General features: G+C 44.7%; 1 long non-coding RNA gene across 1 annotated transcript; it reads left to right on the forward strand.

The window, feature by feature from the left end:
• LOC120986882 lies at nt 1–27936 on the forward strand. The gene is made up of 3 exons (XR_005775829.1): nt 1–128; nt 20220–20284; nt 27824–27936. It is a non-coding gene; the product is annotated as an uncharacterized LOC120986882 (long non-coding RNA).

Genomic DNA, 27936 nt, shown 5'->3' on the forward strand with positions numbered 1-27936 from the left:
CTCCAGTATAATAAGCGTTTTTGCATTTTTCTTCCTAATTCTTGGATTCAAAAACCTCAGCTGGTGCCAAGACACATTCACCAAACTACAATGTCTGCGGCTCACCTCGGGGCTTTACTTTCTAATAGGTAGGTATTCCTGTATAGCACATGTACAGGTGCAATCATAGTATACTAAAGATGATCATAGAATATGGCTGTCCCCATTTCTACACACAAAGGTTTATTGCACACGACAGTATATTTTCACGGTCCGCAAAACGGGGTCCCGTTTTTTCCGTGATCCGTGACCGTTTTCTCGTCCGTGGGTCTTCCTTGATTTTTCGAGGATCCACAGACATGAAAAAAAAGTCGTTTTGGTGTCCGCCTGGCCGTGCGGAGCCAAACGGATCCGTCCTGAATTACAATGCAAGTCAATGGGGACGGATCCGTTTGACGTTGACACAATATGGTGCCATTTCAAACGGATCCGTCCCTATTGACTTTCAATGTAAAGTCTGGAGTCCCTTTATACCATCGGATCGGAGTTTTCTCCAATCAGATGGTATATTTTAACTTGAAGCGTCCCCATCACCATGGGAACGCCTCTATGTTAGAATATACTGTCGGATATGAGTTAGATCGTGAAACCTCATTTCCGACAGTATATTCTAACACAGAGGCGTTCCCATGGTGATGGGGACGCTTCAAGTTAGAATATACTACAAACTGTGTACATGACTGCCCCCTGCTGCCTAGCAGCATCCGATCTCTTACAGGGGGCCGTGATCAGCACAATTAACCCCTCAGGTGCCGCACCTGAAGGGGTTAATTGTACTATCATATCCCCCTGTAAGAGATCAGGGCTGCCAGGCAGCAGGGGGCAGACCCCCCCCTCCCCAGTTTGAATATCATTGGTGGCCAGTGCGGCCCCCCCCTTCCTCCCTCTATTGTAATAATTCGTTGGTGGAACAGTGTGCGCCCCCCCCCCCGCCCCCCCTATTGTAATAATTCGTTGGTGGCACAGTGTGCGCCCCCCCTTCCTCCCTCTATTGTAATAATTCGTTGGTGGCACAGTGTGCGCCCCCCATCGCCCCCCCCTCCCTCTATAGCATTAACAACATTGCTGGCCAGTGTGCGGCCTCCCATCTCCCCCCCCCCCCCCGATCATTGGTGGCAGCGGGTTACTAGCAATAGTACAATAGTAAAAGATTCATACTTACCTGGGAGCTGCGATGTCTGTGTCCGGCCGGGAGCTCCTCCTACTGGTAAGTGGCAGTTCATTTAGCAATGCGCCGCACAGACCTGTCACTTACCAGTAGGTGGAGCTCCCGGCCGGACACGAACATCGCAGCAGCCACCAGCAGGTAAGTATGAATCTTCTACTATTGTACTATTGCTAAGTAACCATGGCAACCAGGACTGTAGTAGCGTCCTGGTTGCCATGGTTATCGATCGGAGCCCCAGCGATTAAACTGGGACTCCGATCGGAACTCCGCTGCCACCAATGATGGGGGGGGGGGGGGGAGATGGGAGGCCGCACACTGGCCACCAATGTTGTTAATGCTATAGAGGGAGGGGGGGCCGATGGGGGGCGCACACTGTGCCACCAACGAATTATTACAATAGAGGGAGGGGGGAGGCCGCACTGGCCACCAACCTATTATTACAATAGAGGGGGGGGGCCGCACTGGCCACCAATGATATTCAAACTGGGGAGGGGGGGAGGGTCTGCCCCCTGCTGCCTGGCAGCCCTGATCTCTTACAGGGGGATATGATAGTACAATTAACCCCTTCAGGTGCCGCACCTGAAGGGGTTAATTGTGCTGATCACAGCCCCCTGTAAGAGATCGGGTGCTACCAGGCAGCAGGGGGCAGTCTTGTACACAGTTTGTAGTGTATTCTAACTAGAAGTGTCCCCATCACCATGGGAACGCCTCTGTGTTAGAATATACTGTCGGTTCTGAGTTTTCACGAAGTGAAAACTCAGCTATGAAAAAGCTTTTATGCAGACGGATCTTCGGATCCGTCTGTATAAAAAGTAACCTACGGCCACGGATCACGGACACGGATGCCAATCTTGTGTGCATCCGTGTTCTTTCACGGACCCATTGACTTGAATGGGTCCGTGAACCGTTGGCCATGAAAAAAATAGGACAGGTCATATTTTTTTCATGGCCAGGAAACACGGATCTCGGATGCGGCTGCAAAACGGTGCATTTTCCGTTTTTTCCACGGACCCATTGAAAGTCATGGGGTCCGCGAAAAAAAAAACGGAAAACGGCACAATGGCCATGGGTGCACACAACGGTCGTGTGAAAGAGGCCAAATAGAAATGTTACATGGTAGCCATCAAAATGCAGGTCCATGTAATAAATGGACTGGACTAGTCTGCGAGCAGGGCAACCACTGATAATTAAAGGGGATTTCTGGTCTCTCCACCCATTTTTTGCAGAACGGAAATACGGACTGTGTGCTGTCCGCATCCGTATGTCCATTCCGCATCTCCACAAAAAAATATAGAACATGTCCTATTCTTGTCCGTTTTTCAGAAAGGAAAAGGCATTGTTATAAAGGATCCGCAAAAAAACGGATGCAACATGGACTTCACTCGTATTATTTTAAATGACCCGCATTTACCAACTACAATGTTGGTAAATATGAAGATGCAGCAGTAAGATGGACTGGGGTAGATTTGCATTATAACTTATGCCAAGTTCTGCCCTAAATTATAGTAAATCTGTTGGACTGCAAGGGTCCCGCCTCCTCCCACGATGCTACAGTCTTGTCAGTTTTAAGCAATGGTGATAGCCGCATAAAATAGCAGCATTGTACAGACTTTTTTTTTTATGATAGACCACTGCCGCAAAGTGCAGTATTAAATTCTGGCCATTCTGCAAAAGTAGCATAAAATAGTTAGCAATTGTGGTGCATTCCATATTTGTGCAATAATTTGCGACTTTTCTCTACTTCTTAACGCTTTTTAAAACTGGAAAGAAAGGTGGGCAAGGCTGAGCAGCGTGGGGCATGCCATCCCGTGGTCCAACACATTTACTATAATTTATGACAGAAACTGCTGTAAATTATAACTGAAATCTATACCGGCTCACAACTAGCGCACATTTCAGTTTTTGGCGCTTGGACCAGAAGTCTCATCCCCCATATGCAACGTCAGTCATATTACGTCTGCTCTATTGTCCTTTACAGTCTGGTTGCAGCCAACAAGTGATGATGCTTGTCCTACCTGCAGGGGTTTCTGCTTCCCCTCACTCTGGTAAATAGGGCTCTGACCACGATAGCACTCAGGATTGGAGTCCATGTCTTTTTATTTGAGTACTCAGTCTATAAAACAGACACACCTTCAGTATAGTTGTGATAAAATATCCACATGCCCCCCAAATATTCCTCTTATGGGGGGCATGTGAAAGGAAGGACAGTCCTTCTTTTTGAGTCTCTCTGTCCCTTTTTCCTCCTTAAAGGCTATGTACACCTTCAGAGGCCAAAAAAATAATTATGATCGCATGTTACTCATTTTTGGCTAAAAATATTTTTTTCAGTTGGCCCTTATTAAAAATATTGAGCTGTTGTCACGCTCATGTGTGGGAGTAAAACACCACACCGAGCATAGGAGGGAAAGGGGATACCGGAATAAGGCCTGGAAACTAGGGAAGAAAGATGGACACCTGCTAGAGAAAACACTAACTCCAGTCCTGACAGACTACCAGTATGAACAGGCCCCAAAGGTAGGCAAGTTCATACACTAGATACCTAGAATCCTATCTCACCGTATAGGACTCTGGAACTAATGTCAGGACTGAGTGTTTTTTGTATATAGGGACATACAGAACTTTATTGCTGAGGGACAGGTTCCGGACAGGGTCGCCCTTATCAGGACGAGTGCCCTGTGGTCAGGCTGCTACATATCTCCGAGTATCAGGGTGAAGCGGTTAGCTAGCCACAGGGCATCAATAGGGACCCTACGTAGCGTATTTTCACTGCCATCTCCCTGCTGATTGGACATCACCTTCAGATGGGTATGATACTGCTAAAGTAATCGGACACAGATTTGCTGACCGTCCCTTGGTACTGGTAGGACGTGCTGGTTATCAGTGCCGCCGTGCACTTTATTTATTTTTTCCTTTTGGGATACTAATTGTTGTATAATTGGGGGTTTACACACCCTTGATCCCAATTGTTGATCTTGTTTTGCACTTTATCTGTGGACACAACTTATTTTATTTGCATTACCAATAAATGTTATGTTTTAGGATTGCCTTTTTGAATAATATAATGTCAGGACTGAGTCTACCTATTCCTCCAAAGGGAAGGACGAACAGGAGTCTCCCTCAGGCATAATGACAAACAACAGGGAAAGGCAACACACACATATATCAAAACAAAATAAAAAATGGAACGGAAACACTTATCTTCAAAGAAGCTTTGGTAGCACCAGGAACATAGCCGAGAACCAAACACAAGCTAACCACAAGTCCAGCAGAAGCTATAAACCGCATAGCATAGTGGGAAAAACAACAATAAATAGAGAAGGTTAAATTACCACAATAGCAACACCTGGGGATAGAAGGTGTGGCAAGCACCAGAAACAACACAGATGTAATTTGATCCAAAAGGAAAACATGTCAGATCAAACCACGTGCTGCCAGTCTCACAGATCTCCTGCCACCTATCATGGGAACGTCCATGACTGTACCCCCCCTTCTACGGGTGACCTCCGGGCACCCAGGACCAACCTTATCCGGATGAGACCTATGAAAGGCTTTCACCAAATGACTGGCATTCATGTCAGATGCCGGTGCCCACATCCTCTCCTCTGGTCCATAACCCTTCCAGTGAACAAGATAGTGAAGAGATCTACGGAGAACTCGAGAGTCAATAATCTTGGCGATCTGGAATTCCAAACTGCCGTCCACCATGACAGGAGCAGATGGCAAGGGGGACGACTCCAAAGGCATATCTCTTCAACAAAGATTTGTGAAACACATTATGAATCTTCAGAGCCTGAGGAAGTTCAAGACGAAAAGCTACAGGATTAATAAAGGCAGTGATCTTATATGGACCAATAAACCTTGGACTCAACTTCCAAGAAGGAACCTTCAACTTAATATTTCTTGTGGACAGCCACACAAAATCACCCAAAATCACCCACACTTAGGTCCGGACCATTCATACGTTTCCTGTCAGCCACACGTTTATACTTGTATATTCATCAAGTTATTTAGAATTTTCCGGTATATAGAAGACAATGATGACGAAAAACGTTCCTCCTCAGGGATACCGGAAGTATCCGAACCAGAGAATGTGCCAAATTGCGGGTGAAACCCATATGCCCCAAAAAAACGGCGACTTACCAGTGGACTCCGCCAAAGACAAAAACGAGGACCATTCCTCCAGAGTGGCCGGACTAGAGGGCGCAGCCTGGGGGGGCCATCATGATGAGGGGAGGCGTCGGTGAGACAGGTCAAGGGGGGATTGGTGGGTTTAAAGGTAGGGGAGGAGAAAGGGAGGTTTTAAATAGGAGGGCAGAAAGGGAGGTTTTAAATAGGAGGGCAGGGGATGAAGAAGCGTCCATTTTAGAAGAAAAAGTAACAGACAAGGGGCACAGTGAAGAGCAGGCAGCTCAGCTTACCTTAAATGGCTGAAATGGAGGGGTTATTTAGGCAGCTGCGGCGAAGGTGGAGGTGCAGGGTCCAGAGTGGCTGCAGGCATAGCTCCAGGGCCTGCTCAGTGCGGAGGAGTTAGGGGACAGGTCCTTGCAGCATGAGACGCGCCGACAACAGCACGAATGGCCGCCGGTGTGCCTCAGTCCAGAGCTGGTCCCCAGAGTCCGGCACCGGGTCAGGAGCCCCTCCAGGGACCCTCCACACCGGCCGTCAAAGTGGCAGCCTCTTGCTCGTCCGTCCCGCTGTGGCAGGAATCCACGTGCACGGCGGGACTCCAACAGTCTGTGTGGGAAATCCCCCTAGCAGGAGCTGCTAGAATCATTACACCAGAGGAGAGAAGCTGAACAGACATTCACTCCACTAAGAGCTGAGTTTTATGGAAGCAGAGAGGCCAAAATGTATAACTGTTTTATTTAAAACAGTTATATAATGTTCCTACTGTTAATATAGTGATTAGAACTGTATATTGAACCAGTTATATGTGTGTTTACTTACAGTTCCACCAATTGCAAACTACAAAGTTCACAATTCAAATTCCATATTGCAATCCAAATTGCATACAACCATTCTAGATCATACTCAACCAATCTGCAAATAGTTACTGCTAACTACATACTGCAAATTGCGACCAAATTCAGCAAGTATAACTATTAGTTAGACCTCATATATACCTCTCAGAGAGATCATAAAGTGCTTAAATAACTTAAAGTGAGAGTACAGATACTTAAGATAGAAATACAGTATATACACCATTTTATGTTGAATGACAAGATTGAACAGTTGAACCACCATCTTATGCATACCGCCATTTTGTGATATCTTTTCAACATGTGTTATGTACATGGACTATCTGCTGCGGAGGTGACAGTGTTATATATGAAGAAAAGTTGAAGTTAATAAAGAAGTTATTTCAAGCATTTGGTGGGCTCTTTAAACCTACTGTTTCCATAGAACGGCACTAGAGGAATTACAGAGTGATAGACAGTCTGTTAGACTAAAAAGTCAGAGATATCAGAATTCTTCTAATGCCACAGCGCAAAAGGCACTTCATAGTGCTGCGCCTGCCACAGATAGATCCCGAACTGTGTTTGGTGGTGTATACGTCATTTGACGCGGCAGTCGGGTGGGTTAAGAAATTTTGTTAGCGAAAACAGATATCGAAGCAGCTTTTCGGTTACTGCCAGTACACCCTGACAGTTTATATTTGTTGGGCTGTTTTTGGGAGGGGAATTTTTTCGTGGATCGATGTCTCTCTATGAGGTGCTCGCTGTCCTGTGCGTATTTTGAATCTTTTAGTTACTTTTTGGAATGGGCAGTGGCAGACGTGGCCGGATGGACCTCTATCATCCATTACTTGGATGACTTTCTTTGCATACATTGTAGGTCCGCCAGACTCGACGGTTTGCTCTTTATTGTTACATACGCTGAAAACATTGTTTGCGGGTTTTGGAGTCCCATTGGCACCAGAGAAAACGGTGGGCCCAGCGACTGAGCTATGCTTTCTGAGTATCATTATTGATACCGAAAGGATGGAATGTTGGTTGCCATCAGACAAACTGGAGGATTTAAAAAATACGGTGCAGCGGGCGCAACATTGGAACAAGATATAATTACGCTTGCAGTTGCTTTTGGGTAAACTAAACTTTGCTTGTCGGATAATGCCAATGGGCAGGGTTTTTCATGGCGTTTGTCGATGGCAATGCAAAGGTGTCGGCGCCTCATCACTATATTCGGTTGGGAAAGAAATTGCGTGGTCACTTGAGAGTTTGGGGTTCATTTTTGGCATCCTTCGATGGGCGGCCGCTATTTTTGAGCGAGGCAGTGAATTGTTTCGATTTTGAACTATTCTCGGATGCGGCAGGTGGGTTGGGGTTTGGGGTCTATTGTGGGGTGCAGTGGTGCGAAGAGAGATGGCGGGAGGGATGGTTTTCACTGGGTTGGATACGCAATCTAGCTTTGCTCGAGCTTTTTCCAATCCTGGTGTCAGTTTTTCTGTCGGGGGAGAGGTTTCATAACCGTAAAGTACGCTTCCACTGCGGTAATCTGGGAGTGGTTCAGGCGATCAATTTATTGTCGGCATCGTCGGCACAAGTTGTGCGGTTATTACAATGTTTGGTCCTAAAGTGTTTGGCGCTGAATGCGTGGGTGGTAGCAGTTCATGTTCCAGTATCGCTGACGCGCTTTCTCATTTCCAGTGGGAGCGATTTGGGCTGCTGGGAGGAGGTCCCCATGGCCTGTCCAACTTTTCTGTGGGATCAGCTGGAGGAACACTAGCAGGGCTGATTCGGTCATCGTTGGCCCCAAAAACGTGGGACGCATATGCTAGTGCTTGGATTGGTTGGAAGAATTGGTGTAGCTCGATAGGGGTGGATGTCGACGGCATGGGAGGTGATTTGGAGGCCCCTATGCTGCTTTTTCTCGGGCATTGTAAGGAGGAGGGCTGGTCGGTAGCAAAATTGAACACAGTGGTAGCAGGGTTAGCTTTTGGGTTTCGCTTACGTGGTCTACCTGACGTTACTAAATGTTTTTTAGTGGGTCAAGATTTGAAGGGTTGGAGATGCCAAAGGGGAGCTGAGGATGAGAGGTGACCGGTATCTTTCGCCATGCTGTTGGATTTAGGCAGGCAGGTGGAGTCTGTGTGCCTGTCTGCGTTTGAAGGTTCTTTGTTTAAGCTGGCTTTTTCGTTGGCCTTCTTTGGGGCCTTGCGTTTAGGGGAATTAGTCTTAGTGTTTGGAGAGCGGGGGGTTTATTGCAGGAGGATGTCGACCTCTATCCCGATAGGGTAGAGTTTAGAATTAGATGGGCTAAGATAGACGTGAGTGGGAGGGGTTATAGAGTGGTTCTTTATGCGGTTCGAGGATGCGCAATGTGCCCAGTGCAATGTTTGGAGGATTACTGCTCAGTTAGGAAGGGGAGGTTTGCTCCTCTTTTGATTCATGATGACGGCTCTCTCCTGTCCTGTTTCCAGTTTCTTGTGGTTTTCCATCTATGTTTGGCTCGTCTGGGTTTGCATGGGGCACGTTATACGGGTCGTTCCTTCCGCATAGGGGCGGCCACTGAGGCCGCAAGGCGCGGGGCAGGGGATGAGGTTGATAAGCAGATCTGTCGGTGGGAATCCCTCAGTTTTCGGTCTTATGTACGCCCCGGCTCGCCTTTAAGGGGTAGGAGGTTATGTTGTGTTTTGGTTGACTTTAAAGGGCAATTATGTTTTTACATTAGGCTAATGGGGGGTGCCCTGTTTTTTCTTTTCTTTTTCTTTGCAGATTTGCGGCCGGCTTTAGTCTGGATAATGGGCCATTCATTCGTTTTTTGGGGTGCATTGCGAGCGGCGGTGAGGCAGGACAGGCGATAGCTATGTTTTTCAAGGGACGTGGCAGTGATCCGTTGGCTAGGAAAGAGAGGTATAGTGTGGAGTAGCGTTTTACCAGCGATACATAGGTTTGTGCGTTTTGATAGACCCCCTGAAGTGTTGGTTTTGCATGTAAGTGTAAATGATTTGGGGGCACAACCATTTCGCAAGTTAGATAGGGATAAAAAAATTTTTGATTTGTAGCAGATCTGGGCATTATTCTCTGGCGTAGTAACCATTTGGTCCGATGTGGTCTACAGGCATGTGTGGCGGGAGGCACGGTCAGCAGACCATTTGAAGAAAGTTCGGATAAAGGTGAATCGGGTGGTGGGAAGGTTTATGTCACGAAATGGTGCTGTTGCAGTGAGACACGCAGATTTGGAACAAGGTTCAGTTTTTTTTTGGCGTAGTGATGGGGTGCATCTCAATGCGATTGGAATCGATCTCTGGTGCCTCGGCCTGCAGGGGGAAATTAAACTGCTTTGGGAGTTTGGAGAGACGCACAGGCGTAAGGGCTTTCTTGGCGGTGGGAGGTCCTCCAAGTTGGTGGAATAACAGGTTGTGGAGGATGGGAGGGCTCCATGGTTGGGCCTGGACTCCCATGGTTGTATTTTTGGGGCAGTTTTTTAGGTCCATCAGTGGTGCCTCCGAGCTGGCTATCATCAGCTGGGACAAGATGGAGTACCCCGCGGACATATACATATGTTGAGGGGGTGTGGTGTCATATGCCGTTGCATATGGTTTGGTTGTACAGTTGTTTATTGGGAAATTTAAATATGTAATAATAAAACGGCTGCTGTGGCCGATTCAATCCAACCTGGTGTTTGTGTTGTTATTTTGGGATATGGTGGGGATGGGGTGTGGTCTGGGAAGCAAGCGCGATAGCCAATACCTAAGTCAAGTGTGGCTGGACTAGAGGGCGCATCCTGGGGGGAGGCCAGCATGAGGCGAGGGGACGTCGGCTAGACAGGTCAAGGGGGGATTGGTGGGTTTAAAGGTAGGGGCAGAGAAAAGGAAGTTTTAAATAGGAGGGCAGTGGATGAAGAAGAGGCCATTTTAGAAGAGAAAGTGACATACAAGGGGCACAATGAAGAGCAGGCAGCTACCACCAGCCCTCCCCTTTATTTTGTTGCAATTCCGTTATGGTGTGCGGCCAGGTTGTTTTAGTTTTTTAGGTTACAGTTTGCGGATAGGTGAAGCCCTTGTCACGACAGTCGAGGCGGTGGGAGGTCCTCGGAGTTGGTGGAATAACAGGTTCTGGAGGATGGGAGGGCTCCATGGTTAGTGCTGGACTCCCATTGTTGTATTTTCGGGGCAGGTTTCTAGATCCATCAGTGGTGCCTCTGATCTGGCGCTTATTGGCTGGGGGCAAGATGGAGTACTCCGCGGAAGAGGGTTTAACAAAACAGTTGGGGCTTCAAGGACCTCCCTTGTCGTTAATATATGTTATACATATGTTAGGGGTGTGGTGTCATATGCCGTTGCATATGGTTTGGTTGTACAGTTGTTTATTGGGAAATTTAAATATGTAATAATAAAACGGCTGCTGTGGCCGATTCAATCCAACCTGGTGTTAGTGTCATTATTTTGGGATATGGTGGGGATGGGGTGTGGTCTGGGAAGCGAAAGCGATAGCCAATACCTGTGTCATGGTTCTCCGAGACAAAACATCTTAAGTAAGTCTCCAGACTCTGATTAGTGCGCTCCGTCTGTCCATTTGTCTGAGGATGAAAAGCAGAAGAAAAAGACAGTTGTACCCCCAGCCGAGTGCAGAACACCTTCCAAAATCTGGACACAAACTGAGTCCCACGATCCGAGACCACATCAGAGGGAATGCCATAATGTTTCACAAGTGTTTTAGCATTAGGTAGGCCAGGCAATGCTATAAATGCACCATTTTACTAAAACGATCAACTACCACCAGAATAACTCTCTTTCCAGACAAATTAGGCAGATCAGTAATAAAATCCATAGATAAGTGAGTCCATGGTCTGGACGGAATGGGTAACGGAAGTAGAGATCCAGAAGGTCGAGTATGTGTCACCTTAGTGCGTGCACAGATACTACAGGCCAACACATAGTCCTCAACACACTTACGCAACCCCGGCCACCAGAATCTACTAGAGGTCGGCAGTGGATCTTCTCCCAGGTGTCCCGTAAGAACCGTACAGTGATATTCCTCAAACACCTTATGACGTAATTCTGATGGAACAATTTCCCAGAAGGGCAAGACTCCGGTGCGTCTCCCTGAGCCTCTAACACCTTCACCTCTAGGTCAGGATATCACCACCCCTTCCGACAGTATTAGACTCAGATTTTCAAAGTCATCTGCCTTGAAGTTCATAACCCCAGGACGATAAGTGACAATGAACTTGAATCTGGTGAAAAACAAAACCATCTGGCCTGTTTCCTTTCGGATGAATCGTCCCTTCCAATCAATGGCGCCACTCCTCAAAAGCCAACTTAATGGCCAGCAACTCTCTGCTACCCACATCGTAATTTGGCACATGGGCGCCATTTACCAGGTGACGGGCCCTGCGAAAAAACTGCTCCTACCCCCACCTCGGACGCGTCAACTTCCACAATGCAAGGTGGTGATACATCCGGCTGCACCAATATAGGGGCAGAAGAAAAGCACTCCTTAACCACAGAAATGGCTAGCAACGCAGAACCAGACCACACTGAGACATCCGTCCCTTTCTTAGTCATGTCAGTTAAAGGTTTCACCACTGCCGAATAGTTCTGAATAAATTTCGGTAATGGTGAACCCCAGAAACCACAAATGCCTTCAGATTTTTGGGTCGATCCCAGTCCAATACAGCACAGACTTTCTCTGGATCTATTTGAAAACCTGAAGATGACAGCAGGTAGCCCAAGAATTGCACCTCTTGTACAGCAAAAACACACTTCTTTAATTTTGAGTACAATTTATTATCTCTTAGGATCTGTAACACCTGTCTAACATGATCCTGATGAGTCTTCACGTCTGGAGAATAAATTAGTATGTCATCCAAATACATGATAACAAACCTCCCCAGCAGGTGATGAAAAATGTCATTCACAAAATGCTGGAAAACTGCAGGAGCATTGGTCAACCCAAAAGCCATGACCAGGTTCTCAAAGTGACCCTCTGGGGTATTAAAAGCTGTCTTCCATTCATCCCCTTCCTTGATCCTGACCAGATTACACTGCGTGCAGAATTATTAGGCAAATGAGTATTTTGACCACATCATCCTCTTTATGCATGTTGTCTTACTCCAAGCTGTATAGGCTTGAAAGCCTACTACCAATTAAGCATATTAGGTGATGTGCATCTCTGTAATGAGAAGGGGTGTGGTCTAATGACATCAACACCCTATATTAGGTGTGCATAATTATTAGGCAACTTCCTTTCCTTTGGCAAAATGGGTCAAAAGAAGGACTTGACAGGCTCAGAAAAGTCAAAAATAGTGAGATATCTTGCAGAGGGATGCAGCACTCTTAAAATTGCAAAGCTTCTGAAGCGTGATCATCGAACAATCAAGCGTTTCATTCAAAATAGTCAACAGGGTCGCAAGAAGCGTGTGGAAAAACCAAGGCGCAAAATAACTGCCCATGAACTGAGAAAAGTCAAGCGTGCAGCTGCCAAGATGCCACTTGCCACCAGTTTGGCCATATTTCAGAGCTGCAACATCACTGGAGTGCCCAAAAGCACAAGGTGTGCAATACTCAGAGACATGGCCAAGGTAAGAAAGGCTGAAAGACGACCACCACTGAACAAGACACACAAGCTGAAACGTCAAGACTGGGCCAAGAAATATCTCAAGACTGATTTTTCTAAGGTTTTATGGACTGATGAAATGAGAGTGAGTCTTGATGGGCCCGTGGCTGGATTGGTAAAGGGCAGAGAGCTCCAGTCCGACTCAGACGCCAGCAAGGTGGAGGTGGAGTACTGGTTTGGGCTGGTATCATCAAAGATGAGCTTGTGGGGCCTTTTCGGGTTGAGGATGGAGTCAAGCTCAACTCCCAGTCCTACTGCCAGTTTCTGGAAGACACCTTCTTCAAGCAGTGGTACAGGAAGAAGTCTGCATCCTTCAAGAAAAACATGATTTTCATGCAGGACAATGCTCCATCACACGCGTCCAAGTACTCAACAGCGTGGCTGGCAAGAAAGGGTATAAAAGAAGAAAATCTAATGACATGGCCTCCTTGTTCACCTGATCTGAACCCCATTGAGAACCTGTGGTCCATCATCAAATGTGAGATTTACAAGGAGGGAAAACAGTACACCTCTCTGAACAGTGTCTGGGAGGCTGTGGTTGCTGCTGCACGCAATGTTGATGGTGAACAGATCAAAACACTGACAGAATCCATGGATGGCAGGCTTTTGAGTGTCCTTGCAAAGAAAGGTGGCTATATTGGTCACTGATTTGTTTTTGTTTTGTTTTTGAATGTCAGAAATGTATATTTGTGAATGTTGAGATGTTATATTGGTTTCACTGGTAAAAATAAATAATTGAAATGGGTATATATTTGTTTTTTGTTAAGTTGCCTAATAATTATGCACAGTTATAGTCACCTGCACACACAGATATCCCCCTAAAATAGCTAAAACTAAAAACAAACTAAAAACTACTTCCAAAAATATTCAGCTTTGATATTAATGAGTTTTTTGGGTTCATTGAGAACATGGTTGTTGTTCAATAATAAAATTAATCCTCAAAAATACAACTTGCCTAATAATTCTGCACTCCCTGTATATGCCCCCTTAAGTCCAACTTGGAGAACACCTTGGCATCAACAATCTGGTTAAACAAATCAGGAATCAAAGGAAGGGGGTAAGGATCACGTACAGTAATCCGATTAAGCTCACGGAAATCCAGACATGGCCTAGGAGTTCCATCCTTTTTTTAACAAAGAAAAACCCTGCTGCCACTGGAGATTTGGAAGGTCTTGTGTGTCCTTTAGCCAAACCTTCGGCAATATACTCTCTTATGGTCGTTCTTTCAGGTCCAGAAAGGTCATACAACCTAGATTTCTGCAACTTAGCTCCGGGAATAAGGTTGATAGGACAATCATATTCCTAATGCAGAGATAAATCCTGGCATCCACTTTCAGAAAATACATAGTCAAAATCAGATATAAAAGAGGGTAATGTTTTAGTGGTTAAAGCAGAAAAATATGTATTCAGACAATTGTCAATGCAAAACACGAGATTAATTCCTAATGAAAGTCACCCACTCTTAATCGGATGTCATGCACCATCTGAGATAAACACTTCTGAGTTACAGCTGCAGAATCAATAGCAAAAATGAAAAAGTTTTTCTCTAAAGCACTCAGTGACAACCCGTGCATACGGACAAACTGAGCATCAGTCAGGTTCACCCCTGCCTCACTGTCGATAAACACCTCAATGCCCACAGTCTTGGACTCTAGCGCCTCCTCAGAAGTCAGAAGAAATCGGGTACTACCAGGCAAAGACAAATGCACATTTTCTGACTCCCCTCCCATCCCTCCAAAAGTCAAATGGGAATTAAACGTCCCCTTTTTAATTTTTTTTTAGGCTGAATGCATGGACATACATCGATAAATTATCCTTTCTGTCCGCAGAAAAAACACACTCCCTTCTTACGACCAGAATGCTTAAAAGTGGATCCGGGAGTAGCTCCCCCTAACTGCATAGGTTCATCCCCAGACATAAACCCAGGAGTATCTTCACCCAAAGTGTCAGAGGAAGACGATACGTTATGTGATAGTACGTCCTAAGAGTGGAGAACCCTTGATCTCTCTCTCAGGCGTCTATCAATGCGTACGGCAAGAGACATAGCGGCTTCCAGAGACTCAGGATTCTCATGAAAGGCCAAAACGTCCTTCAGCCTCTCTGATAATCCCTGACAAAACTGACTACAGAGAGCCGGATCGTTCCACACAATAGATCTCAGGAGAACACTCTCCCTGACGAAGGCCATGTAGCTTGGTCCTGGCCAGGGAGGTCCGATCCAGTTCATCACAGATGAGACCCAGAGCTCTGAAAAATTCATCCACCGACCGGAGAGACTGCGATCCGGTCGGCAGAGAAAAAGCCCATGACTGAGCGTCCCCCTTAAGCAACCAAATAACCACACCAATTCTCTGAATCTCATCCTCAGATGAGTGTGGACGTAGCCTAAAATGCAATTTGCACGCCTCCCTAAGGCCTCATGCACACAAACGTATTTTCTTTCCGTGTCCATTCCGTTTTGCGGACCATATACGGAACCATTAATTTCAAAAAATGGAAGTTACTCCGTGTGCATTCTGTTTCTGTATGTCCGAATTTCCTTTCTGCAAAAAAATAGAACATGTCCTATTATTGTCCGCATTACGGACTAGGATAGTACTATTCTATTAAGGGCCAGCTGTTCCATTCTGCAAAATACAGAATGCACACGGACGTCATCCGCATTTTTTGTGGACCTGTTTTTTGCGGACCGCAAATAAACTTCTAAACTACTGAGAGGTCATAATCACTTATTTAAGCCACATTCTTATCAGTAAGATAAGAACTAAGCTATAATGAGTGTTTACAATGTCAGAGAGCAGAGATGAGGAGCCCATCTGCTCCTGGTCTGACGGGTACTACTAAAGCATTTCAGCTATGTACAGAAAAAAACTATGCCATATTTTAAAAAAAAACTATTAAAAAAACGTATTTTTAGCTCAAAAAGAGTACAATGCAATAATGAAAGAAAATGTACCCAAAGGTGTACATAGCCTTTAAATGTCCCTCTTCTTGGCCTGGGAATGTGCATTAATAAATTACTAACTTGCTCCTTAAAATCTATCTGTATGGTTTCTACCTTTATATTAGACCTCATGCACACAAACGTATTTTCATTCCGTGTCCGTTCCGTTTTTGTTTTTTGCGGACCGTATACGGAGCCATTCATTTCAATGGGTCTGCAACAAAAATGGAAGGTAGTGTGTGTGCATTCAGTTTCGGTATGTCCGTATTTCCGTTCCACAAATTTTTTTATTGGACGGTGCTTCACAGTACAGATGGACAATGACCCAAAGCATGCTGCAAAAGCAACCAAAGAGTTTTTTAAGGGAAAGAAGTGGAATGTTATGCAATGGCCAAGTCAATCACCTGACCGATTTATGATTATTATTATGTCCCATTACTAAGTGGGAGGCACATATGCAAACTGTTGTAATTCCTACACCGTTCACCTGATTTGGATGTAAATACACTCAAATTAAAGCTGACAGTCTGCAGGTAAAGCACATCTTGTTCGTTTCATTTCAAATCCATTGTGATGGTGTATATAGCCAAAAATGTTAGAATTGTGTTGATGTCCCAATATTTATGGACCTGACTGTAGAACATGTCCTAATTTTGCATTACCGACAAGATAGGACTGCTTTATTAGGGGCCGGCTGTTCCGTTCCGCAAAAAAAGGAATGCACACAGATGTCATCCATATTTTTTGCGGATCCGGTTTTTGCGGACCGCAAAATACATACGGTCGTGTGCAAGAGGCCTTAGGCGTCAACTTCATTATTTGGTGCAATTTAGACAGGGGAGTAGCTATAAGGGGTGCAGAGGTAGCAGTGGCTATCGGGCACAGGAGCCTGAGGGGTCCCAAAGACCCTTGAGCTACATAAGAAGACACTGGTATAATAGAAAGCTATGTGCTTCCCTGCCCCTGGCCACAACTACTGAGGGACAGTGGACCCAAGCTGAACTCTTGCACCAGGGCCCATGAGCCTTTAGCTACCCTCCTGCCTTAAAATATCTATAATCAGATTATTTGTGTGCTACTATTTAAACGAATATTAAAGTGAAATAAAAAAAACTGTTCCATGGGCTACACATGCTGTAAAAAAATGAAAGAACTTCTACTCATGTTACGGATCCCCAGCTACTGCGGTTCTGATGGCGACAGGTCCCCTCTGCCCCTCAATTCCTGATAATATCTTGAAATGCAGCTAATGGACCCTCTTTGACCATCCAAAAAGTTGGGTGGCACGTCTCCAACTCACCTGTAAAGCCTATAAACCTGAACAGACCGCTCAGTGGTAATTCAGATCCATGATGAAGTCCATACAAAGAAGAAAATATCCACATCAATGTGGGAAGATGGTAAGCAGGTTACAGCGATGGCCGCTTCACATACTTGACGGTTCCGTACTAGTATGTGAAACAGCCCTCGCCATGCACTGCTTACCATCTTCCTGAATATGTAAATGCTTTGCATGGAAGAATAAAAACCTGTTAGGCTGGTTTCACACATGCGTTGCGGGAAAAGATGCGGGTTCGTTGCGGGAACATGCACGATTTTTCCGCACGAGTGCGAAACATTGTAATGCGTTTTGCACGCGCGTGAGAAAAATCGGCATGTTCGGTACCCGAACACAGAAGTTCGGGTTTGGGTTAGGTGTTGTGTAGATTGTATTATTTTCCCTTATAACATGGTTATAATAGCATTCTGCAGCCATCTCGTTTTGGTGCCCAGCGCCGCCTTCTGAATTGAAATCGCCGCCCTCCCTTTCATTAGAGCCGCCTACCTCAGTTCATCGCCGCCTCTCTAACGTCCGCTCTCCTCAGCCAGATCCCGCGCGTGCGGACTAGGTATAACCTGATGCACCCGTGCGGACTCCTGGCAGCGGCCTCGTTAAGCGAAGTGCGCATGCGTCAAGGCAGGTTCGAGCGAAGTGCGCCGGCCGGCGCATGCGCACTTCGCTTAACGAGGCCGCTGCCAGGAGTCCGAACGGGCGCATCAGGTTATACCTAGTGCGCACGCGCGGAATCTGGCTGAGGAGAGTGGACGTTAGAGAGGCGGCGATGAACTGAGGTAGGCGGCTCTAATGAAAGGGAGGGCGGCGATTTCAATTCAGAAGGCGGCGCTGGGCACCAAAACGAGATGGCTGCAGCCCGGCACCCTGCATCATAAGACGTCCCCTTGGACACATTTGTGACGTGAGTGACAGGTGATATAAACCTGTTTTATATGATTATAGAGCCACAGGCGCATTTGATAAGGTCACTTTAGGATTCAGTGTATTAGTAGGGACCTCGCCATATGTTTAGGTTATAGGCCTAAATTCTGATGACAGAATCCCTTTAAGCGTCAATTTAAAGTTTGTACAACTGTGTATTTTGTCCATTAAGTGGCAAGTTCACCTTTGCTACATCTGTATGTATTTTTTTTTTTTTTACTTGAGAGCTTATGGGTGACATATTCTACTACAGGGAGTGCAGAATTATTAGGCAAGTTGTATTTTTGAGGATTAATTTTATTATTGAACAACAACCATGTTCTCAATGAACCCAAAAAACTCATTAATATCAAAGCTGAATATTTTTGGAAGTAGTTTTTAGTTTGTTTTTAGTTTTAGCTATTTTAGGGGCATATCTGTGTGTGCAGGTGACTATTACTGTGCATAATTATTAGGCAACTTAACAAAAAACAAATATATACCCATTTCAATTATTTATTTTTACCAGTGAAACCAATATAACATCTCAACATTCACAAATATACATTTCTGACATTCAAAAACAAAACAAAAACAAATCAGTGACCAATATAGCCACCTTTCTTTGCAAGGACACTCAAAAGCCTGCCATCCATGGATTCTGTCAGTGTTTTGATCTGTTCACCATCAACATTGCGTGCAGCAGCAACCACAGCCTCCCAGACACTGTTCAGAGAGGTGTACTGTTTTCCCTCCTTGTAAATCTCACATTTGATGATGGACCACAGGTTCTCAATGGGGTTCAGATCAGGTGAACAAGGAGGCCATGTCATTAGATTTTCTTCTTTTATACCCTTTCTTGCCAGCCACGCTGTTGAGTACTTGGACGCGTGTGATGGAGCATTGTCCTGCATGAAAATCATGTTTTTCTTGAAGGATGCAGACTTCTTCCTGTACCACTGCTTGAAGGTGTCTTCCAGAAACTGGCAGTAGGACTGGGAGTTGAGCTTGACTCCATCCTCAACCCGAAAAGGCCCCACAAGCTCATCTTTGATGATACCAGCCCAAACCAGTACTCCACCTCCACCTTGCTGGCGTCTGAGTCGGACTGGAGCTCTCTGCCCTTTACCAATCCAGCCACGGGCCCATCCATCTGGCCCATCAAGACTCACTCTCATTTCATCAGTCCATAAAACCTTAGAAAAATCAGTCTTGAGATATTTCTTGGCCCAGTCTTGACGTTTCAGCTTGTGTGTCTTGTTCAGTGGTGGTCGTCTTTCAGACTTTCTTACCTTGGCCATGTCTCTGAGTATTGCACACCTTGTGCTTTTGGGCACTCCAGTGATGTTGCAGCTCTGAAATATGGCCAAACTGGTGGCAAGTGGCATCTTGGCAGCTGCACGCTTGACTTTTCTCAGTTCATGGGCAGTTATTTTGCGCCTTAGTTTTTCCACACGCTTCTTGCGACCCTGTTGACTATTTTGAATGAAACGCTTGATTGTTCGATGATCACGCTTCAGAAGCTTTGCAATTTTAAGAGTGCTGCATCCCTCGGCAAGATATCTCACTATTTTTGACTTTTCTGAGCCTGTCAAGTCCTTCTTTTGACCCATTTTGCCAAAGGAAAGGAAGTTGCCTAATAATTATGTACACCTAATATAGGGTGTTGATGTCATTAGACCACACCCCTTCTCATTACAGAGATGCACATCACCTAATATGCTTAATTGGTAGTAGGCTTTCGAGCCTATACAGCTTGGAGTAAGACAACATGCATAAAGAGAATGATGTGGTCAAAATACTCATTTGCCTAATAATTCTGCACGCAGTGTACATGCCTAAAGAGTGTCATACATCAGAATCATCTGTTGGACATATGCTCCCAACATTTACCCACGTTGTACGCTGCAAACGCAATATGATTAAACCCTAAATGGTAACTGAGAACACCCATCATCCAGAGGAGACAATCAGCCGTGGAGTAATCTGCACACCATATGGCTGCTGAAGGTATAAATTCTCAGTATAGGAAGCCTATTGGACACCATTGTAATGTAAATGGCATGCTTTCAGAGCCTTTCTCATGGCAGAGACATGACACGATGGTGCCTGCCCATGAAAGATAAGGTCATATCCACCATTCTTCTACCAGGCTGTCAGCTGTCATAATAAACCAGTCATCTTATCTGTCCGGGTGTCTGTCACCCATAGAAGAAGCACTGAAGCTGCCAAACCAGGATATACGAGTCTAATGTCTCCTTTCTCTTTCAGGAATGTCCTCCTCGGCTGCCATCATAAGATACTGCATCTATGTGTATCACGTTCACCAATATGAGGTATGTCATCAGGTTTTGTATACCTGATGGCAAAAAAAAAAAATCTTATTTATATAGTACCAACATATTCCACAGTGTTTTATAGACATTGTCATCTCTAAAAAAAAAAACATAAAAATCACCAATAAAAATGAATCCTTGTTTTTTTGTCAAGTTTGTCAAAAAGTTAATTTAGTAGTTTCTTAGTTGTATCTGTTTCAGGAAAAGCTGGGAGGCAACCTACAACTGACACTATACTCAGCTTTTCCTGAATAGTAACATTCAGCTATATTGGCTGTCACTCAGCTTTGTCTTCATAGATAGATAGATAGATAATAGATAGATAAATATGTAATAGACAGATAGATAATATGCGACTATGTGTTTTCGTGATGCCAGTTGCAGTGAAGCACACTGCCCCTTTAGTGATATTATGGATGGTACCCAGGTGTAGGAATGCCAGAGTGGTGTAGGGTGGCCTATAATGTCCCTTAATGTCTTGTGAACGTGTCACGGTGCTCCTACCTGGATACGCTGGAACGTAGGCGCTGTTGTCCGCAGACAAAGGGGGTGGTTGAATTGTGGGATAAAGAATAAATTGAGTCCAGACCTTGTGATGAAGTTCAAAAACAGATTTACTTTCAATAAACGTTTCTCCAAATGATTTACGAACTTTGTCTTGGTTCCAGCCGGCATTAGCATTAACTGTGGCAGGCAAACTCCTCTCTGCTACATCTGTTGCTCTATGACTCTGCTGTGCTGACAGGCTTTAGCTGTATGCTACAACTTCTCTTTTTTGTAGTCTCACTCTAAATTAGTCCAGGGATCTATACTCCTGGCTTTAGAGCCTCCAAGCTTCTGCCTCCACATCCAGCTGAGCTGAAGGTGCTCCAGCTGGCCTGGGCAAGGCCCGTCCAACAGAACCGTGCACCTGTAGCTGGCCAGCTAAGACTTGTCCTAGGTTGCTAATATAGCTTATATGTTTATACAGCTAGACCTGCCAATAACCTTTATACAGTTCCTATGTTTGTGTGTTAAAGACAAAAGCAGAGTTATTTACAGTGACTTCATGTTTGGATGTCATATAACTGTTATATATTGTGTTCACAGAAGCAGGAAAGATAATATGCCTTTAAGATTCATTATATAATGTGAAGTAAGCTCAATGACACAGCAGCAACAACAGAAAGCATATAGTTAAACTGTTGTTGCTAGGCAGGAGTCTAGACCAATGGCATGTCTCCAACTCACCTGTAGAGCCTATAAACCTGTACGGACTGGTCAGTGGTAATCCAGATCCATGATGAAGTCCATACAAAGAAGAAAATATCCACATTAATGTGGGAAGATGGTAAGCAGGTTACAGCGATGGCCGCTTCACATACTTGGCGGTTCCGTACTAGTATGTGAAACAGCCCTCGCCATGCACTGCTTACCATCTTCCTGAATATGTAAATGCTTTGCATGAAAGAATAAAAACCTGTTAGTGACGTGCCGTAGATATTTTCTTCTTTGTGTGCTTACTTGAGGACTCACTGTCAGTCCAAGATGTTCATCACAGGCCCACTGCTTCAGCAGTAGAGATGGACAGATCCAACGAACTTTAACTTGACACTTTACATGTTAACTGCATGGTTGCAACAAACTATAACAAACTCCAGCCTCACACACAGTAGGAGTTATGACCAATCACAGCCAGCCTCACACACAGCCTGTGTGGGAAATCCCAGTAGCAGGAGCTGCTAGAATCATTAGACCAGAGGAGAGAACCTGAACAGACATTCACTCCACTAAGAGCTGAGTTTTATGGAGAGGCCAAAATAGATATTTGAAGGGTTTCTGTCATGGGAAAAATCGTTATGTAGCTGACTGACATTAGTGATGTGCTAATGTCAGCAGTACATAACAGTATGTTTGTTAACTCCGAGCCTGCCGCCGTTCTCTTAAAAAACGTTGCTGCAGCACCTAGAGGCTCGGTCTACTCGTCTTTTGGCACGCACACGTCCACTTGATTGACGTCCTTCTTCTCCGCATTGTCCTCATAATCCCGCGCCTGCGCCGTCCTGTTTAGTATTTGGCGCAGTGAGTGAAGGATGCTCGGCTGCTGCCAGGCCTGTGACGTAATTGGCGCAGGCGCAGTGAGGAAGCTGGCAGCAGCCGAACGATCTTCACTCACTGCGCCTGCACAGAATACTAAACGGGATGGTGCAGGCGCGGGATTATGAGGACGATGCGGAGAAGAAGGACGTCAATCAAGTGGACGTCAGCGTGCCAAAAGGCGAGTAGACCGAGCCTCTAGGTGCTGCAGCAACGCCCTCATAGCACCTAGAGGCTTCATTAGCATATTATAAAAGTCTGTTTTTTAAGAGAACGGCAGCAGGCAGGGAGTTAACAAACATACTGTTATGTACTGCTGACATTAGCACATCGCTAATGTCAATCAGCTACATAACGATTTTTCCCATGACAGAAACCCTGTAATGTTCCTACTGTTAATATAGTGATAAGAACTGTATACTGAACCAGTTATATGTGTTTACTTACAGTTCCACCAATTGCAAACTACAAAGTTCACAATCCAAATTCAAATTCCATATTGCAATCCAAATTGCATAAAACCATACCCGATCATACTCAACTAATCCGCAAATAGTTACTACTAACTGCAATGTGCAAATTGCGACCAAATTCAGCAAGTGAACTATTAGACCTCAGATATACCTCTCAGAGAGATCATAAAGTGCTTAAATAACTTAACCTCTTAAGGACTCAGCCCTATTTGACCTTAAGGACTTGCCCATTTTTTGCAAATCTGACCAGTGTCACTTTAAGTGCTGATAACTTTAAAACGCTTTGACTTATCCAGGCCATTATGAGATTGTTTTTTCGTCACATATTGTACTTCATGACACTGGTAAAATGAAGTAAAAAAAAAATCATTTTTTTATAATAAAATACCAAATTTACCAAAAAAAAATTAAAATTGCAAATTTCCAAGTTTCAATTTCTCTACTTCTATAATACATAGTAATACCTCCAAAAATAATTATTACTTTACATTCCCCATATGTCTACTTCATGTTTGGATCATTTTGGGAATGATATTTTATTTTTTGGGGACGTTACAAGGCTTAGAAGTTTAGAAGCAAATCTTGAAAATTTTCAGAAATTTTCAAAAACCCAATTTTTAGGGACCAGTTCAGGTCTGAAATCACTTTGCGAGGCTTAGATCATAGAAACCACCCAAAAATGACCCCATTCTATAAACTACACCCCTCAAGGTATTCAAAACTGATTTTACAAACTTTGTTAACCCTTTAGGTGTTCCACAAGAATTCATGGAAAATAGAGATACAATTTCAAAATTTCACTTTTTTGGCAGATTTTCCATTTTAATAATTTTTTTCCAGTTACAAAGCAAGGGTTAACAGCCAAACCAAACTCAATATTTATGGCCCTGATTCTGTAGTTTACAGAAACACCCCATATGTGGTCGTAAACCGCTGTACGGGCACACGGCAGGGCGTAGAAGGAAAGGAATGTCATACGGTTTTTGGAAGGCAGGTTTTGCTGGACTGTTTTTTTTTACACCCATGTCCCATTTGAAGCCCCCTGATGCACCCCTAGAGTAGAAACTCCATAAAAGTGACCCCATCTAAGAAACTACACCCCTCGAGGTATTCAAAACTGATTTTACAAACGTCGTTAACCCTTTAGGTGTTCCACAAGAATTAATGGAAAATAGAGATACAATTTCAAAATTTCACTTTTTTGGCAGATTTTCCATTTTAATTTTTTTTTTCCAGTTACAAAGCAAGAGTTAACAGCCAAACCAAACTCAATATTTATGGCCCTGATTCTGTAGTTCACAGAAACACCCCATATGTGGTCGTAAACCGCTGTACGGGCACACGGCGGGGCACAGAAGGAAAGGAATGCCATACGGTTTTTGGAAGGCAGGTTTTGCTGGACTTTTTTTTTGACACCCATGTCCCATTTGAAGCCCCCTGATGCACCCCTAGAAACTCCATAAAATTGACCCCATCTAAGAAACTACACCCCTCAAGGTATTCAAAACTGATTTTACAAACGTCGTTAACCCTTTAGGTGTTCCACAAGAATTAATGGAAAATAGAGATACAATTTCAAAATTTCACTTTTTGGGCAGATTTTCCATTTAAGTAATTTTTTGTGTGCATAACTTTACATTTGTCAGTGTTAAACCTCATCTGCCACTTATCTGCCTAAGCCTCCAATCTATCCAGATCCCTCTGTAGCAGTATACTGTCCTCTTCAGTGTTAATTACTTTACACAGTTTAGTGTCATCTGCGAAAATTGATATTTTACTGTGCAAGCCTTCTACAAGATCATTAATAAATTTATTGAAGAGAATAGGGCCCAATACTGACCCCTGAGGTACTCCACTAGTGACAGTGACCCAATCTGAGTGTGTACCATTAATAACCACCCTCTGTTTTCTATCATTGAGCCAGTTACTTACCCACATACAGACGTTTTCTCCCAGTCCGAGCATTCTCATTTATATACTAACCTTTTATGTGGTACAGTGTCAAATGCTTTGGAGAAGTCCAGATATACGACATCCATTGATTCACCGCTGTCAAGTCTAGAACTTACCTCCTCATAGAGTGGTAATGCCACTCTGGGGCGTTATAGATAGATAGAAAAATAGATATGAGATAGATAGAAATAGATAATAGAGATAGATAGATAGATAGATAGATAGCTATAAAGTCCAAAGGTTGTGAGCAGCACAGCAGAAAACTTTGTAGAAGGGTGCCAGCAGCTGTGGAAGCGATCCAACTTCCAAAAAGACAAAAAATAATAATAATTCCATGGCACTTCCAAGGAGTAAATTAAATAAAGTGTGTTTAAATCGGCAAACAGCAATGTTTCAGTCCTCTTACTGGGACTTTCTCAAGCAGTGAAAAGTCCCAGTAAAGCCTCATGTCATAGCATCATTGGTTGCTATGACGCCGTGCGCTTCCTGCTGCCGATGTACAGTAATACACTGGTGTAGATTATACAGTTATTTAACAGTTGCACATTTGTTTCTGTGATTAGACTGAGCTCTTCATGAGCGCTGTACCTAAAGTGGTCTAGGAGCGAGAGTAGTCCTGCTGGCTTCCTTTCGCCCACAGTGCATTAGGGGACTTTCACACTAGCGTTTTTCTTTTCCGGCGCTGAGTTCCGTCCTAGGGGCCCAAATCCGGAAAAGAACTGATCAGTTTTATCCCCATGCATTCTGAATGGAGAGCAATCCGTTCAGGATGCATCCAGTTCAGTCTTTTTTACTGATCAGGCTTGTGTGTTCCGTCAAACCGGATCAGGCTTTTGCATGTTAAAACCTAAAAATTTGCAAAAAAAGTTAAAGTCCATAAATGGCGGATCAGTTTTTTCCAATGCATTTTTTCATTGTGATCAGAATCCTGATCAGGATTCAAATGTAATCCGTTTTCCCACGTTTTTCTGTATCCGGCGGGCAGTTCCGGCTATGGAATTGCCCACCGGATTCAAACAACGCTAGTGTGAAAGTACACTTAAAAGAGTTTTTTCAGGATTTCCTCAGGATAGGACATCAGTATCTGATCGGTGGGGGTCCGACACCCACTGATCAGCTGTTTGAGAAAGCAACTGTGCTCCTGTGAGCGCCGCAACCTTCTTTCTGCTTTTCCTAGGCCAGTGACATCATATTCATAGTTCACATGGCCTAACAGCAGTTCAGCCCCATAGAAGTGAATGGGGCTGAGCCGCGATGCCAAGCGAATCCGCTATACAATGTACGGTGCTGTGCTTGGTAAACTGCAAGAAGCCCGCGGCACTCACAGGAGCACTGGTGTCTATTCAAAAAAGCTGATTGGCAGGGGTCCTGGGTGTCAAACCACCACCGATCAGATACTAGGTAAAACAGAATCTCAGAAAACCATTTTTATGCAAATCTGCTTTCCTTTTACCCCTCTCCAACAATTAAGCTGAATGCTAGACGTTTCCTGAAATCTGACACCCTATGATTCCTAAACGATGCCGCTCCTTAGGGTACGACTACACAACTTGGTCATGAGCCATACGAGGCGCGGCTAGCTGAGCTCGAGAACCACGCGACCAATTAGGCTGCCTCTTATTTAACTAGTGGAGACTGCACTGTATAGCTGGTGTGCATTGTTAATGGCCATGCGGCACCTGAACACTAAAAACTGGCTATACGGTGCGGTCTTCATTAGTTAAATATGTATACACAGTTCTCGACCGCAGCCGGCTGTGCCCTGAATGGCTCAGGACCGCGCCGTATGGTCGTACCCTAATCTATTAAAGGGAACCTGTCATCAACATTATGCTGATATCACTGAGGGCAGCATAAAGTATAATGGGGGCTGGCTGAGAGGCATAATGGGGACTGACTGAGAGGCATAATAGGGGCTGGCTGAGAGGCATAATGAGGTCTGAGGAATAATGGGGGGCCTGAAAGGCATAATGGGGGCTGATGAGAGGCATAAGGGATTATAATGGGGGCTGAGAGGCATAAGGGCTGATTATGGGGGCTAATGAGAGGCATGGGGGCTGATATGTGGGTGATGAGAGGCATGGGTCTCTCATCTGAGGAGTTGTGCTTTTTTAATTTTTAGAATAATGATACAGCCATTTTATTTGATACTTTTGTGCTGATTCTTCCCCCCCCCCCCTCTATATTAAGGAACACTATAGTCACCAGAACCACAACAGCTAAACGTAGTAGTTCTGGTGGCTATAACATGTCTCTGCAAGCTTTTTAATGTAAACACTGCCTTTTCAGAAAAAAGGCAGTATTTACATTACTGCCAAGGAACACCTGTAGTGGCCACTCATCAGACGGCCACTCATCAGACGGCCACTCATCAGACGGCCACTAGAGGTGCTTCCTAGTCCAGTGCTGCACAACTGTGCAACACTGGCATTCACGCTAAACACTCATAGAAATGCATTGATTCAAAGCATCTCTATGAAGCCACGCATGCGCAATAGTTGGCTATGATATACTCACACACCGCACATTCCTGTGCATTGTATTGCTGTAGAGCTTGCGATACTCACACACTGCACTTTTCTTTGCTGAGGTGATCTGTGATGTACTTTACTGTGCGTTGTATTGCTGTGGAGCTATGCGATACACTGAGTCTGAGATACGCTTGTGTTGTGGTGGAGGGCGTGATTTAAAAAAAAAATTAGTAAACATTTATTTTGAACATAGTGACATAGTGAAGAGAAATTCTGTACCAAGTGTAGGTGATCTGGGCGGTGCGATGTGTGTGGGGCTGTGTGTGGGTGTGGCTTGAAGGTGGGCGGGGACACAGGGGCCCCATAATCTCATATTGCCCGGGGGCCCCATGAGTTGTCAGTCCGCCCCTGAGACAGCATAAAGTTAGTGACAGGTTCCCATTCACCTTGCATAGAGCATGGCTCAGTGGGTAACATTTTCCATGCACCTTTTCAATTACTCCACCCAATTTATAGAGGAAGCCTGTGTGTTTTGTATTCATGATCTGATGTCTATGTTTCCATAGGTATCTCTGAAAATCCCAGGATTCCCTAGTTTTGAATATGGCTACTCTCTTTGGATGGCAGTAGGTGGCAATTTAGGGGCCATCACCACAGCTGTAATAACCTGCTACCAGGG

Source organism: Bufo bufo, chromosome 1 (genome assembly GCF_905171765.1).
Source record: "Bufo bufo chromosome 1, aBufBuf1.1, whole genome shotgun sequence".
NCBI classification, from domain to species: domain Eukaryota; kingdom Metazoa; phylum Chordata; class Amphibia; order Anura; family Bufonidae; genus Bufo; species Bufo bufo.